The sequence below is a fragment of the Protopterus annectens genome, chromosome 3.part1, assembly GCF_019279795.1.
Source record: "Protopterus annectens isolate FY-2018-M chromosome 3.part1, PAN1.0, whole genome shotgun sequence".
Classification (NCBI taxonomy): Eukaryota; Metazoa; Chordata; order Ceratodontiformes; family Protopteridae; genus Protopterus; species Protopterus annectens.
In genome coordinates, this window is record NC_056732.1 from 126,965,302 (window position 1) to 126,981,601 (window position 16,300).

A 16,300-nucleotide genomic window follows, 5' to 3' on the forward strand; every position below is an offset into this window, starting at 1 on the left:
AAAATTGCAATTCTGAAGATGCTGCTGGCTCAAAAGGTGGAAGGGTTAATTTTTCCAAGACGAAGTTGAGGTCCCATGCAGGCACTCGTGGTTTCCTTGGAGGTTTGATATTCTTTATCCCTCTTAGAAACTGTCTTGGCAAAGGATGTGAAAACACAGGTGGATCAGTGTTGTATTTTGCTGAAATTGCTGAAGCGTGTATTTTTATGTTAGAATATGAAAGGCCATTGTGAAGCATTTCTGCCAAGTATTCTAGTATCTGTGGGATGCTCATTACTGATGCATCCTGACCCCTGTTGGCATTCCAGATGTTGAATCTCTTCCATTTGGCTGAATAAGTTTTTCTGGTGGAAGGCCTGCGTGCTTCCAGTAAGATCTCTCTCACTTTTTTGGAGAGAGAGATATGGGTAGAAATCATGGAACCCTCCAAGCTGCCAGTTGCAATGTTTGCAAGTTGGGATGAACAGTCCTGTAATTGTGCTGAGTTATAAGCAGAGGCCATTGAGGCAGGGGCCACAGCTTGGTGCGAGTTATGCTCCTTAGTAATGGATACCAGTGCTGCCTTGGCCAGTCTGGAGCTATCAAAATGCCCTTCGGTTGTTCTGCTTTGATCTTCAGTAACACCTTGGTCATTAATGGTAGAGGTGGGAATGCATAGATTGTTAGAGAATTTCAGCTGAAGGAGAGAGCATCCATTCTCCAGGCTTGAGGATGGTGAGTCCTTGAGCAAAACTTCTTCAGATGATGATTGAGGTGTGAGGCACAGAGATCTATGTCCGGCCTTCCCCATGCATGAGTTATTTGTGAAAAAATGTCTGGATGCAACATCCATTCGTGCGGATCCATAATGTTTCTGCTTAGACTGTCAGCCAGAACATTGTCCTTGCCTGGAACAAACTAGGATTGCAACTGTATGTTCAGTTTCAGGGACTTTTCCCAAAGAGTCATTGCTAGTCTGCAGAGGGGGTAAGAATGGGTGCCTCCTTGTTTGTTTATGTACCACATAACAGTGGTGTTGTCTGTCCTTATTAACAGATGACCTTGCTGAATAAATTTTCCGAAGGCCTCGATTGCATGAATCACTGCCAACATCTCTTTTTGATTGATGTGCAGATGCAATTCCCGGGGAGCCCATTGCCCTTGAATGCATCTGCCCTCCATGTGCGCCCCCCATCCATGATCTGAGGCGTCTGTTGTAATGGTTTGGCTTGCTTGAGGTTTGCTGAAGGACATGCCTTTGTTTAGCAGGCTTGCTTGTGCCCACCACAAAAATTCCTTTTGTAGACACGGAATGAGTGGAATAATTGCTTCTAAGTTGTGGCTGTGTTTAGACCATAATTTTTTTAGGTACCATTGTAGTTTTCTCATGTGTAGTCTTGCCAGTGGAATCAGAAGAATGCAAGATGCTATGTAACCCAGGGCCTGCAGGATCTTCCTTGCAGTCATCTGGGTGTGCTTTGCTAGGCTTTTGAAGTAAACTGGTAATTGTTCTCGTTTTTCTTCTGTGAGGAAAGCCATTTGTGAATCTGTGTCCAGTTTGGCTCCTAGAAAAATTATTTGATGGGATGGCAGTAGTCTTGATTTTTGAATGTTGACTGTGTATCCCAAAGCCTGCAGTAGATGAATGACATAGTCCAAGTTTCTTATCAAGGCTTGCTTGCTGTCCGCTTGAATAAGGCAGTCGTCCAGGTAAGGGTATATTTGTATCCCCTGGAGTCTGCAGTGCGCAATTACTGATGCCAGGCATTTCGTGAATACTCTGGGCGCAGTAGATAAGCCAAAAGGCAATGCTGAGAACTGATAATGCTCTGGCCCTGCAAGAAATCTGAGGTATCTTCTGCAGCTGTGTCTGATTGGGACATGCAGGTATGCCTCCTTGAGGTCCAGAGTAACCAGCCAAGACCCCTTGCCCAGCATGGGAAGGAGTTGCTGTAACGTCAGCATTTTGAATTTTGGCACAATGAGAAAAGTGTTTAGAGCGGACAAGTCTAGTGTAGGTCTCCATTGCTTTTCTTTTCTTGGAACAAGGAACAGTCTTGAGTAGAATCCCTGGCCTTGTTCCTGAGGAGGAACCTTTTCTATTGCTTTGATTTGTAGTAGCTTTGAAACTTGTAAGAGTGCCTCTGCCCTTTGATTGTGTGGCAGGTTTGGCATGCCTTGTCTTGCTGGTAAGGTATGGAAGTGGAACCTGTAACCTTTGTCTATTATGTCCAAAATCCATTTGTCCTTTGTAAAAACGTGCCGATTTTTTGAAAATAAGGATAATTTTCCGCCTAAAGGTGCTTCTCTTTGAGCCTTGGTCGACGGTGTCAAAGTCAAGTCATTGTGGTTGCACCTGTGGAACAGCGCCACTTCTCTGATTTGTTGGTTGCCATTGGCGGCCCCTATAGGAGCCTCGGTACTGCCCTCTACCTCGAGCACGCCTGTTTTTCCCCCTTTGGAACTTGTCAGTGTCTGGAAAGGACCAATTCTTTGAAGGCCAATTCCTGCTGAACCTTGGTGGCTGAACCCGGAGGAAATCTTTGACTGTTTGTACTGATTTAGCTTTTTCCTCTATTGATTTCAACACACCCTGTGCATTAGCACCAAATAGCTTATCTTTTTCCAGAGGTGCATCTAGAAGCTTAATTTTAACATGATCTGGCAATGTCTGTTCTTTCAACCAAGCATGTCTACGTATGACGGCCCCTGTCATAGCTGACCTACATGAAGCTTCCAATGCATCATAACCACACTGAAGAAAATGATTGCTAACCTGCTGAGTATTATGTACCAAATCCTGCAAGGCCTTTCTATCTAAAGGCTCAGGAGAGGTTAATTTCTTTTGTAAACCATCCATCAAGAAATCCTGATACTGAAACATATGAAAAAAGACAGTTAAGTGCCCTCATTGAAAGGGTGGATGAAGTATAAACTTTTTTACCCCACCTCTCCAGGGACCTAGATTCCCTGTCTGCGGGCATAGGATTTTTGGCCGTGGAGGTGGCCACTCCTTTGGGCCCCTGAGAAATAGTTTCTAGATCAACAGAGTGTGCCTTAAAGAGATGTTTATGAGTTTCAGGAACCCTGTAATATCTGTCCGGCTTGACCGGAGCAGGGGGGAGAGAATCAGGAGAGGTACTGGAGTCTGAGTACACATCATCCAATACATCTAACACTGGGGGTATAGCTAAAGGCCTGTGCTGGGGTAACTTAAGGAAAGTCCAAAGCCTTTTCCTGGAGTCGGAGAAATCCTGGCCCTGCCACTGAAAATGCTCTCTCATGGAGTGGAGAATCTCCCCGAAAGAAATATCCTCAGGAGGAGAGGCAGAGGGAATGGATTCATCAGCATCCGAATCCTCGTAGGCCGGGAAAGATTCTTCCTGGGAATCTGAATGGTCTGACTCACCAGTGGCCTCCTCTGAGGAAAGAGTATCCACCTGCTCAACCCTAGGCCTTTTGTCTGAAGGCGGCTGAGAACCTCTGTCTGGATGAGCCTGAGAGCCCCTGATTAAAGAAATTAGATCTGCAGCTAAAGTCATGATCTGTTTGTCAGAAGTTGAACCCTGTAGAAAAGATTTAGGAGGGTGAGACTTAGCCTGGCTGGCAGCCTTAGCACGTGTGTAGGCCTTAATGGACATAGGCCTTGCTGCCCCACGTGCTGGAGTAACTTTGTCAGGAAAATCTTGGGCTTCAGTTTCAGGAGGAAAATCAACAACCGGCACCGGGCAAGCCTCCGGTACCGAAGTGAATGGTAAAACGGTGTCGTCAGCCTGGAGCGGTTGAATTACCGCCTCCGAAGAGACCGATGCACTCGCGGTAGGCTTTAGCGTGGTGTCGGTGGAAGTCGTGGGCCGCGGATGTCGATCCCGGTACTTCCATTTTTTGGAAGTATGTGCTGTCGGTAGTTCCGACGGCAAGATATAGGAGTAATTTTCTCCAAAAAAGTCTACAGCAAATTCTGCCCGGCGCCTAAGTGTGCTCTTATTGAAGCAAGCACAGGCATCACAAGCCGAGACGTCGTGGTCTGGGCCGAGGCAGGGAAGGCAGTAAGAATGGAAGTCCTTATGAGGTATTTGTTTACCACAAGACAAACAATTATTAACTTTTGCAGTTTTATCTGACATCGGCTGAAGCAAGAAAAGGTTCCCCAACGGGGTACTTAGCTTTTTGATGACTTCGGTATCTGAAAACACAGGAGCTGGCCGACCGGCACTTGCGAACTGCTTCTGCTTAGGGCACCGCGCGACAAGAAAGACTGAAGAAGATGGCGTCGCCTGATGCTTTTATACCCTGGCCGCTCTGACGTCAGGAAGGAGCCGACATCAGCCGACGCCGGACCCAGACTTTGGAATCCGGTCGACCGAATGGCTGCCTGAGGATGGACAACCCATATGTAAGGACTGCAGTTGCATTCTTGAAGGACATCATCTACTGGTAAACCTATAAATCATGCACAGTTTATTTTAGATCTTTTAGAATCTATTCAGTTACCTCAGAAAGTGGCCATTTGCAAATGTACAGCTCACACCAAGCAACAGGATAGGATTTCAAAAGGTAATGCGAGAGCTGATACAGCTGCAAAACAAGCAGCCACAGAACTATTTATTTTAGATAAGGAATTGCAACCATCTGAAACTTTAGATCTAGACATGTTAAAAACAATGCAGACACTTACTACGCAAGCTGAAAAACAGTGATGGATAAAACAAGGAGCGATCCTCGAAAAGGGGCTGTACATCTCTAAAGAAGGAAAACCGATACTACCCTCTAATTTGTTTCGCTATGCAGCATTGTTGAGCCATGGGCAGTGCCAAGTCTCAACAGGGGGGATGGTACAGCTGGTGAACCAAGTGTTCACAACGTACAGATTTACAAACTACTCCAAAAAATTTTGTTTGATGTGTCAGATTTGTAACAAACATCATGCACAGGGGGGCGATAAAGCCCAAGCAAGGGAGTTTCCCCACACCACCATATCCGTTTCACACTATCTGTATGGATTTCATAGAACTGAACAAATGTGAAAATAAAAAGTATTGTCTTGTCATTATAGATATGTTTTCCAGGTGGGTGGAAGCCTTTCCAACCAAAAATCCGGATGCAGCTACAGTGGCAAAAGTACTTGTCAAGGAAATTATTCCTAGGTTTGGCATTCCGGAAAGAATCTACAGTGACAATGGTACACATTTTGTAAATCAAACCATACAGCAGTTAAGTAAGCATTTTGGTATTTCTTTAAAAAAATCATTGTGCATACCATCCACAGTCTGCAGGGCTAGTTGAAAGGCACAATGGTATACTAAAAAGCAAACTGAGAAAATTAATAGCTGAGACAGGAAAAACTTGGTTGTATTGTTTACCCCGGCACTGTTGAGCATGAGAACTGTCCTTGCAGCAAAAGGATTGACTTCTTTTGAAAAACTGTTTGGAAGAGCTTATTATACACCCCCAGTGGAAACTTCTCATGTCATCAGACCAGGAAGATGATTTTACACTAGCTGAATATATGAAAAAGTTGTTGAGTTCTAGACATCTGTTGCAGTCAAATTCTGTTTCAGATAAAAAACAAACCTAAACATCGGAAGTGGCAGTGACGCCAGGTAACTGGGTATGGATTAAAATCGTGAAGCAAAAGAACTGGGCATCGCCAAGGTGGGAAGGTCCCTACCAGGTGCTTCTTTCAACACCTACTGCAGTCAAAATAGCAGAACGAGCTTCATGGATACACCTGATGCACTGCAAGCTAGTAAAGAACTTTGAATTGGACAAAGATCTTACCTTCTCCATCGGGACACTAAGCACAAAGTCTGTCTACAAAGGGGGGTAAGATCAATAGGACTGATCTGTCTCAAACCCAGTGAGGAAACCATCGGTGCTGAAGGTCCTATTAGGGCAGAGAGTAAGATCACGTGTCATGACCATCCTGTTGACTGTACTGGTGACAATCATTTTATTACGGCCATTTCTTTTCTCAGCCATACAAGTAGAACTGAATAAGTGTGCAGAGTGGCACCCGAACTTTAATACTTACCAGGCAATCAAATAAGCGTATGTTGTAACCTTCAATGTTTCGAATTGCTGGATTTGCACAGCTTTACCAACAGCATATGGGGGGCTACTGTTAACTGCAGTTCCCCTAGGGGCCAACAAGACCTGGGAAAACTTAATTCATGATACATCAGATGTCACATCAAAAGATAAGGTAGCAGTGCACTTGTCTATTCGACAGAAAGGAACTGTGTGTTTTTATAAGAATTATACAGTCAAGGTGGGTTGGAGCTATTGCAATATAACTGTTCCCTATAGATGCTACACTAAATCTGATAACATTAGATTCTATTGCAACATGAGCTACGATTCATTTGTTGAACTGATGCATAGGACAATTGAAGAAGTAAAACATAATGCTGATCTCTATAAACAACTGTCTATAATCGATAGAAACATGTTTCATGCAGAGCAAGGGTATAGTAAAGTTACTACTAAAGTGGAAGACTGTTACTTTATACGTGGAAGAAAAGCATATAAATGGCTACCTGAGAATTGGTCCGGCAATTGTTTTTTTGGGATACCTGGTTCCGGCCATATGACACACTTCAGTTTTACCTCAAGGGAGATTCAGAATGTTCGAGAAATCAAGAAGCCTGTCAATCCAGTGGGACAAATCAATGCAGCCTGGAAAAAACATCAAAACTTAGGTCCAGGGAACAGCAAAGGACTGTCGCACATGGATCTGAGTGATACCGTTATATCATTGGCAGGCGTATTACCAGCATATGGAGCAACGAAATCAATCTGGGAACTTAGAAAATTGTCTAAGCTTCTCGAAATAATGAGTAATGCAACCTTTTCTTCCCTAGAATTGGTAACCGATGAACTGACTGCCATGAGAACAGTGGTACTTCAAAATCGCATGGCTCTTGACTTCACCCTAGCGGCGAGAGGAGGTATGTGCGCTTTAATTCAGGAGGAGTGCTGTTCGTATATTCCTGACCACAAACACGAGATAGACAACCATCTTGAGGTAATCCAGCAGGTGTCAGCCATGACCAAACCAGGACCAAATCCACTGACGGACTTTTTCCAGAAATTTTTGGGGGGTGGGGCAGTATCCTGATGAACATTCTGATTGCCTTCTGTGTAGGGATAGCTCTACTGATGGTGTGTGGGTGCTGCTGCATCCCCTGCATAAAAGGACTAATCAAATATTTTGTAGACATTTCAGTTTCGGAAACCTTATACCAAGATGCTGAACTTGAAGAGTTACTGAAAGACTGAAAATGCTTTCATGGGCTTAAACTAAATGACTCTCTTAACTGCAAATCCTAAATGGGAAGAGGTTAAGGGAAGAAAAAGCGGTTTATGCTTGTTTTGAAAGTAGAATAAAAGTATTAAAAGGGGGGAAGTGTTAGGAAAATGCATAATAGCAATGTGCATGCTTAGTACATTAAAGGCTTAAAAGGGTTAATACATTTATTCTGTTCATACTGCATGAATCTGCACAGCTATTAGAAACTTAATAATAGACACTTTATTCTGCTTATGCAATGAAAATATGTGCAGCTACCGGAAACTTAATAAGAGACATTCTATTTCTGCTTATGCCATGAGAAAATGTACAGCTGCTAGAAGTCTTGATAAAGAAAACAATAGATGTTTGAAAGCTTAAACCATAGTCAGCACTACTTGTACCAAAGCTGGAAATGTACCTTGAATCTAGACAAAATGTATTGCATATATTAGAACTGTATAATGGAAGAATTGAAAAGACAAGGTGGGCTAAAATAAGCCCAAGGCCAGGTTGCTTTTCTCAAATGTTTTTGCAAGACAGTAAATAATCTGATCATGTCAGCAATAAGCCTGGTAATATTTTCTGTGTGACACACAGAAAGCTGTGTTCAACTACGTCAACAGTAGATTAGTAACATTTTCTGTGTGACATGGAAAATTGCATAAGAATAACACACTGACCATCAGATAGCCAGACAAACCTTGTACCTACATGCTTTGTCTCCTTGCTGCAAGTAATAAAGGGTGCCTTGCTTGAACCTAACGTGTACTGATCTTTGAAGTTTTTCCTTTTACAGTTCTTATATAAAATTTACGCACAACTATAATGCAGATAAAATTAATTTTTTAGATTTGACAATATATAAAAAAGATAAACTTATTTCTAAGATTTTTAAGAAAGATTTTCAGAATAATATGCATTTGCATTATTCTAGTTTACATCCTAAAAGGACCAAGACAAATATAGTTAAGGGACAACTAAAAAGTATTAGTAACCTAACTAAAGAAGATGAAGTGTTTGAGCTTGAAGCTTCTAATTTTTTGTAAAAGAATGATAGAGGATATCCACAAGAAGTAGTAGAAAGGGTGTTCTCTGATGAACTGAGAAAAATAAATAATACAGAACATGACCATGGCAAGTGACAAGACACACCAAAACTATACAACAGCTTTAGCTATACAAAATAGTACCGATTCCAATACTATAAGAAATATAGTTAGAAGGAACTGGGGAATTCTTAAGGGAAATAGAGAAATTGCAGAGAAAATAGGAAATGAACCAAGGTTTGTACAAAAAAGGCCAGAAATTTTAAAGACTTTTTTCAAAGTAAACTTAATAAGGGTAAAGAAGTTGAGGTAAGAAGAGGTATGGTTAAGTGTTATAATTGTAATTACTGCCAATATTTATTTACTGACAGTGGTGAAATATTGGTAGGGAAAATAGTCCAGGTCCCAGGGAGGTTTACATGTAAATCAAAAAATGTCATTTATTTATTAATATGTTTAGAATGCAGATCATTCTATGTGGGGAGAACAAAAAGAGAACTATACAAAAGAATTTATGAGCATAATTATGCTATTAGTAATGGAGACACACAAAATGCTATGAGCAAACATTATACTGATAAGAAATGTAAAATCAATTTAAAATGTATAGTTCTGGGCACAGTGCACCCTAATGTTAAGATAGTAAATGTTGAAGAAAGTACAGTTTTGTACCTACCATAAATGTAGATGTCCGAACTGGATAGCATCTGCAGTCATAACAACTGGGTTGTCCTGTCGTCAGGCAGCCCTTCAGTCGGCCGGATTCCAAAGTCCGGGTCCGGCTTCGGCTGATGTTGCACTTCACCCGACGTCATCTCTGTTGGTCTTCGGGTATAAAGGCATCAGCCGACGCCATTTTCTTCAGTGTTTCTTGCCCCAGATGCCAGTAGCCTCCTTGAAGGCTAAAATTTGGATAAATGCCAATGTTTCCAAAAAGAGAGAGGTAAACACAAAAATAAGCATGTATGTACATATATACAAACAAATACACCATAAAAGACTCCCCCCACCAGCTAGCTATTAGGAGGGTAAACACCCTAGGAGTACCACAGAGGGGAAGGAGGGAGGGTAATCCTGACTGCAGATGCTATCCAGTTCGGACATCTACATTTATGGTAGGTACAAAACTGTACTATGTCCTTCATGGATGCATCTGCAGTCATAACAACTGGGTAGAATACCATAGCCAACTAGGGAGGAGGAAAAACTAGATTATGGTGTGTTTAGGATCCCTTGCAGTACAGCAGTGGCAAACCCTGCTCGGGATCTGGAATATAGAGGCAAATTATAATGCTTGGCAAATCTATGCACGGAGGTCCAAGTAGCCACCTCAATAATGTCTTTGGTTGCCACTCCTCGTAAGAAGGCTGTGGTAGTGGCTGTTGCCCTTGTAGAATGAGGTCTTATGTTCTGTGGAGTTGGTTTTCCATGGAAGGAGTAACAGAATCGTATGCAATTTCCTATCCATTTGGAGATTGTCTGTTTGGAAATAGCTTTTCCTTCCCTTCCTGTTGCATAGGCTACAAAAAGCTGGTCAGTTTTTCTGCTACTTTTCGTTCTGTCCAAGTAGTAGCGTAGCTGTCTATGTACATCCAAGGTATGCAGTATTCTTTCCCCTCTGTTTTGTGGGTTGGGAAAGAAGGTAGGTAGGTGGATTGCCTGGTTTAAAGACACTCTGGATACCACCTTAGGCATAAATGTAGGATTAGTCCTCATGGACACTCTATCTTGGTGGAAGATTAGGAAGGGCTGTACTGCCATTAGGGCCTGAAGTTCAGAAACCCTCCTGGCTGAGGTTATTGCCAGTAGGAAAGCAGTTTTCCACGATAGATGCTGTAGGTCTGCTGTTGCTGCTGGTTCAAAAGGTGATAGTGTCAACTTTTCTAGCACAAAGTTCAAGTCCCAAGCTGGCAATGGTGGTTTCATTGGAGGTTTTACATTCTTGATTCCTCTGAGGAACTGCCTGAGTAAAGGATGTGAAAAGACAGGTGGATCAAAGCTGTATTCTGCTGATATAGCTGATGCATGTATCTTGATGGAGGAGTAGGACAGGCCTGTATGTAGAAGTTCTGCCAGATACTCCAGAATGTTAGGCATATCTATGTTTGACACATCTTTTCCTCTTTCAGCACTCCAAATGACAAACCTTTTCCATTTTCCTGCATAGTTCCTTCTTGTTGAAGGTCTGCGGGCTTCAAGAATAATATCTTTAACTCTTTGTGAAAGTTCTGGATTAGCTGCTGCTATGTGATGTTCCATGCAGTCAGTTGCAACGTTTTTAGGTTCGGATGCATGATGCTGTAGTTGTTCTGAGTTAACATCAAAGGCATCAGGGGTATTGGCCACATATTGTTCCGAGACATGCTCCTCAGCAGTGGGTACCAGTGTTGTCTTGGCCAGTTTGGAGCTATCAGGATTATCCTTGGACGTTCTTCCTTGATTTTTAGTAATACCTTGTGTTACAAGGGAAGAGGTGGGAATGCATATGCTGTTAGGCCTTTCCAGCTGAAGGACAGCGAATCCACTTTCCATGCCAGTGGGTGGAATGTCCTTGTGCAGAATTTTTTGAGCTGGTGATTGAGAGGGGAAGCGAATAGATCTATCTGAGGCATTCCCCATTTCTTTGAGATGGTCTTGAAGATGTCCGGGTGTAGCATCCATTCGTGGGCATCCGATGTGGTTCTGCTTAATATGTCTGCTAGAGTATTCTCCTTTCCCGGTACAAATATTGCCTGTAACTGGATGTTGTAGCGGAGTGCCAGGTTCCACAGCTCCAAAGTCATTCTGCATAGGGGGTATGAATGAGTGCCTCCCTGTTTGTTGATGTACCACATGACTGTGGTGTTGTCTGTCCTTATCATCAACTGGCCCTCTTTGAGAAATGGTCTGAATTTTTGGATTGCCAGTTTTACTGCCAGCATTTCTTTTAGGTTGATGTGCAGGTGAAGTTGATCCTGCGTCCACAATCCTTGCACGCATTTGTCCAGCATGTGGGCCCCCCATCCTAGGTCTGAAGCGTCTGTTGTGATGGTCTGGTTTGCTTGACATCTGCGAAAGGGTAGGCCTGGGTTTGACTGGCATGCTTGAGCCCACCATAGGAACTCCTGTTTTAAGCATGGAATTAGTGGAATTTTTGTTTCTAGGCTGTGCCTGTGTTGGGACCATAAGTTCTTTAGGTACCACTGTAGTTTTCTCATATGCAGTCTGGCAAGTGGGACCAAGATTATGCATGATGCCATGAAGCCCAAGGCCTGCAGTACTTTTCTTGCTGTTAACTTGTTCTGTTTTGTTAGAGCCAAGAAGTAAAGAGGGAGTTCTTTTTGTTTTTCTGCAGTTAGGAATGCCATTTGTCTTACTGTGTCCAATTCCGCGCCCAAGAATGTCCTTGTTTGGGATGGTATCAGCCTTGATTTTTGTAAATTGACTGTGTATCCCAGTGCTTGTAGCAAGTAAATGACCCTTTGTAAATCTGTTGTCAGCTTGCTTTTGTTGTCCCCTTGTAGCAGGCAGTCGTCCAGGTATGGGTAAATTTGAATTTCCTGTAGTCTGCAGTGGGCGATTACTGATGCCAGGCATTTTGTGAATACTCTGGGCACAGTAGATAAGCCAAAGGGCAATGCTGAGAATTGATAATGCTCTGATCCTGCAAGAAATCTGAGGTATCTTCTGCAAATTGGTCGAATGGGGACGTGCAGGTATGCCTCCTTGAGATCTAGAGTTACCAGCCAACACTCCTTGCCCAGCATGGGAAGAAGTTGCTGTAGGGTCAGCATTTTGAATTTTGGGACAATGATGTATGTATTTAAGGTGGACAGGTCGAGAATAGGTCTCCAACTTTTTTCCTTTCTTGGAACTAGGAATAGTCTGGAGTAGAATCCCTTTCCTTGTTCTGTTGTTGGCACTCTTTCCACAGCTCTCATGTTTGCTAATTGCATTATCTGTTGTAGAGCCTCTGTTTTTTGGTTTGGAGGTAGATTTGGCATTCCTCTTTTGACTGGTAAAGTGTGGAAGTGGAACCGGTAACCTTGATCTATGGTTTGTAAGATCCACTTGTCTTTTGTGATATAGTGCCAGTTCTTCGAAAATAAGGTTAATTTGCCGCCTAATGGAGCTGCTATTTGTTCCCTGGTAGGCGGATTTAGAGGTAAGTCACTGTGGTTGTGTTGGTGTAGTGGCAGTGGTTGTGTCTGTGCCTCTGTTGTTACCTTGCCACTGTCGTCCTCTGTAGGCACCTCCTCTGGATTGGTTTCTGCCTCTGGCACGTCTATTCCTGCCCCTTTGGGATCTTGTGGAGTCAGGAAAGGACCAATTTTTGGCAGGCCAGTTCCTGCTAAACCTTGGGGGTTGAACCTGCAAGAAATCTTTAACCGTTTGAACAGATTTTGCCTTTTCTTCCATTTTCTTCATTACCTGCTGGGCAGGTGTACCAAACAAGCTGGTCTTATCCATAGGAGCATCTAATAACTTAGCTTTAACATGATCCGGTAAGGCTTGTTCCTTTAGCCATGCATGTCTTCTTATCACTGTGCCAGTCATGGCTGATCTAAATGAAGCCTCCAGTGCATCATAGCCACATTTTAATGAATGGTTACTAACCTGTTGTATATTGTTTACCATTTCTAATACATATTTCTTATCAATAGAGTCATCAGAGGATAGCTTTTTTGTTAACTGATCAAGCATAAACTCTTGGTATTGTATCATGTGAAACTGACAGTTTAAAGCTCTAGCTGAGAGAGTAGCTGAGGTGTAGACTTTTTTGCCCCATCTGTCTAATGACCTGGCTTCCCTTTCAGAAGGAATAGGGTTTTTAGCTGTGGTCGGGGCTACTGCCCTGGGACCCTGGGATATAGTTTCGGGGTCTGCAAGTGGGGCCTTGTAAAGGTGGTGATGAGTGTCTGGTACCCTGTAAAATCTGTCTGGTTTGGCAGGGGCTGGAGGTAAAGAATCTGGTGCAGAGCAGACATCATTGAAGGCATCGTCCACCACAGAGAGGACAGGAGGTATAGCTAAGGGCCTGTGCTGTGGAAGGTGTAGAAAGGTCCTAAGTCTTTTTCTGGAGTCTGAGAAATCCTGCTGCTGCCATTGGAACTGCTCTCGCATGGCATGTAAAGTTTCCCCAAAGGAAAATTCTTCTGGTGGGGAAGCAGCTGGAATGGATTCTTCAGCATCTGAGTCTTCATAATTGGAGAAAGGAGCCTCTGGCTGGTCTGTTATGTCTGATTCATCGGCAGAATCATCAGAGGACACAGGCTCGGGGGGCTCTGCCCTAGGCCTCTTCTCTGGGGGCTGAGAGGCCCTGTCTGGGTGAGATTGAGATCCCCTAATTAATGAAATTAAATCTTCTGCCAGAGTAAGCATTTGTGAACTAGAAGAGGGCCTGGTTGAAGGGGGTTTAACAGGCACTGTTTTAGTAGTTTTGGCTGCTTTAGCCCTGGCAAAGGCCTTAATGGACATGGCTGCTGGAGGCCTAGCAGCACCACGTGCTGGGGTGGAGACATCCAAGGGAATGGTGTCTGATAAATCAGTGGCAACCACCGTAGTGGATAAAATTTCTGAGGCCGATTCAAGAGAAGTAGCAGGGGCCTCAGTGGCAGTGAAATATTCAGCTGTACTTTGATCAGTTTTCTCGGGTTCGGCCGAAACCGAGACACTCGAGGTTTGCTTAACCATGGTTTCGGCTGAAACCGCGGACCGCGAGTGTCGGTCTTTATCTTTGCGTTTTTTAGCAGTATGGGTAGTCGGAGGATCCGACGGCATAATATACGCAAAATCAGAACCGAAAAACTGTTCAGCAAACTCCGACCGACGCCTAAGCGTTCGTCGGTTGAATGAAGCACAGGCCGAACAGGCTGCTACGTCGTGGGCTGGGCCTAAACAAGGCAGACAATAAGAGTGGAAATCTTTATGAGGTATTTGTTTCCCACGGTTAAACAATTATTAACTTTTTCTGACATCGGCTGAGGCAAGAAAGAGTCCCCAACGGGGTACTTAGCTTTAGAAGTCTTCGAAGTAGTATTCGGTAGAAGTAATCTCTGGATCCGACCGACCGGCACTTGCGAACAGCTTCTGCTTCGGGCGCCACGCGGCAAGAAAGACTGAAGAAAATGGCGTCGGCTGATGCCTTTATACCCGAAGACCAACAGAGATGACGTCGGGTGAAGTGCGACATCAGCCGAAGCCGGACCCGGACTTTGGAATCCGGCCGACTGAAGGGCTGCCTGACGACAGGACAACCCAGTTGTTATGACTGCAGATGCATCCATGAAGGACATTTAGGTTGGTTGGAATATTGTTGGCAGGTCAGATTAAATGCCTGCTTCCCTCCAGGATTAAATAATAGGGAAGAATTTAAAATGTATTTGAAAAGGAAGGGATTGAAACACTAGAAAAGTTTTTATAAGCATAGTTTTATATTTTATGTCTGTGTGTTTTTAAATGCTAATTGATGTTTTAAAGTGATGATTAATGAAGTATTTAAAGTCTGTTTTTTTTATAGTTTTAAAGCCATTAGTCTGAAGAAGTCTCTAGCACGAGGCAAAAGAGCTAAATACTGGCTTGGATTGTATTACTGGCTTGGATTAAATTTGAACTTAAACTTCTTCTTGCTGACACTGTTTTGTTTTTTATTCAGTAGCAGATTAAGGTTACCTTTGACTGTTTTCAAATCATAGGCCCCTTGCTCACATTGCTAAGACCATGCATACATGCATGTGCTACACTTTAAATTGACAAGAACAGATACTACACTTGATCTTGGTCAAAAGGCTGAGAAGTGATTCTTTGATGTACTTTCCTAATTGTATTAAATTATATTCCTTGAATAATACAGCATCACTTGTTTGGAGTTTTTTTTTTTAATTTGAAGTTTTGAACATTTTTCCAGTAAGCAATGAAACAAAATGTATGGACCAATGATGACAAAACTACCAATTTCAGAACATTTAAACTATAAAAGGCCACTCAAACTTATTACAACCCACCAATATCAGTCAATATGCACAATCACTGCAGAAGTAAAAGTCAGCTGAATAATTCCATACTAAAGACATCTGTAACTAATGAAGAGGTTGCTGCTGGCAAACCACTTTACATTTCAGTGTTCTATATACAAACGTAGTGTCTGCTACTGTTGAAGAATAAATTGCCCATGTTACACAAAAAAAAAATGGTAAACTGATAATACTGCAATGGGGAATATACAATATGTTCGTGGTTACTAGACATCCCATCCAAAAGAGGACACACTCAGGAGTGCAGCAGTTTTAACCCCCCCCCCATCAATGTGCATGCAATATCAGCAATCTAGCTACATAGTTTGGGAGTAGAATCCAGCCTTCTGCATCGAAAGCAAGAATGTCATCTATTGGGATTAAGATGGCTGCCGACTTATGAACACTGCTATTCCCTAGCGCTGATAAAAATTCCAAAGTATCCTAAACAATTTAGGTACAGAGCTCTTTAAAATGTAATCAACCTGCCAACAAAATCAACACCTTGGATGCAATATATCAACAAAAAGCGGACTCTGACAGAAAGATTAACTTGGATTAGATCAAAGCTCTCTGCCTGGCTACAACCACGAGGCAGTAAAAAATGAACTTGACAATGCAGCTCAACAAAAAGCTATTTAATCAAAGCTTTCAGGTAAAAAAAAAAAGAAAGAAAAAAAAACAAGAAAGAAAAAAAAAATCAGTTTATATAAAATATAGCAAGTAACCGCCTCCTCTCTATATACTAAACACACAGCCAAACAATTAAATAATTAATCAATTAAAAAAAATAAATTAGAATTTAGAAATACTTTTCTAAAAGCAATAGCATTCTTAATGTAAACGCATTCAATTTGCTCAAGACAAAGTACATTATCTGTTCTGACTCAGATAAATAACATTCCTAATGTAGACACATTTGTTTATGCTTAAGAACAGACTTTAATGACACTGTGTGATTTAATCCAGGAGAAATAGCCCCCATCCTA

General features: G+C 42.5%; 1 protein-coding gene and 1 pseudogene across 5 annotated transcripts in view; both read right to left on the minus strand.

Annotated features, from left to right (window-relative positions):
- The window catches only part of FBXW5 (F-box and WD repeat domain containing 5), a 1,165,047-nt gene that overhangs the window by 295,537 nt on the left and 853,210 nt on the right, over nucleotides 1-16,300 (minus strand). The gene's annotated exons all lie outside the window — the stretch shown is intronic.
- Nucleotides 14,962-15,099, minus strand: LOC122798980 (annotated as a pseudogene).